The following is a 385-nucleotide window of genomic DNA, read 5'->3' on the forward strand; positions in this document are numbered from 1 at the left end:
CTGGGAGGTAAAATGAAAAAATAAGTCCAAAAATATATGCTATTAAAGCATTAATTAAACATGTTCCAGCACATTTGTCTTGGTTTTTTCCTATAATTATGAAGCTAATTCCAATTATGACAGAAATCCCCCAGCTAACCAAGATCATGACGACAACAACATAATCATTGATTTTAGTTCTGTAGGTGAGAGGCTGACACACTGCATAATATCTGTCAATGGAAATACAACACAGGTGCAGAATAGAAGATGTACACAGCGACACATCAAAGGTGCCCCGTACTTCACAAAGTATATCTTTATAGTACATACATAATGTTCCTGAGAATTCCATGGTGAGAGGAATGACTAAAAAGCCAACAAGCAGGTCAGCCACAGCCAGAGA

The 385-nt window shown here is 37.1% G+C and overlaps 1 pseudogene; it reads right to left on the reverse strand.

Moving 5' to 3' along the window:
* The window catches only part of LOC116706704 (trace amine-associated receptor 1-like), a 2,774-nt pseudogene that overhangs the window by 2,156 nt on the left and 233 nt on the right, over positions 1 to 385 (reverse strand).

Source organism: Etheostoma spectabile, chromosome 18, assembly GCF_008692095.1.
Source record: "Etheostoma spectabile isolate EspeVRDwgs_2016 chromosome 18, UIUC_Espe_1.0, whole genome shotgun sequence".
Lineage (NCBI taxonomy): Eukaryota > Metazoa > Chordata > Actinopteri > Perciformes > Percidae > Etheostoma > Etheostoma spectabile.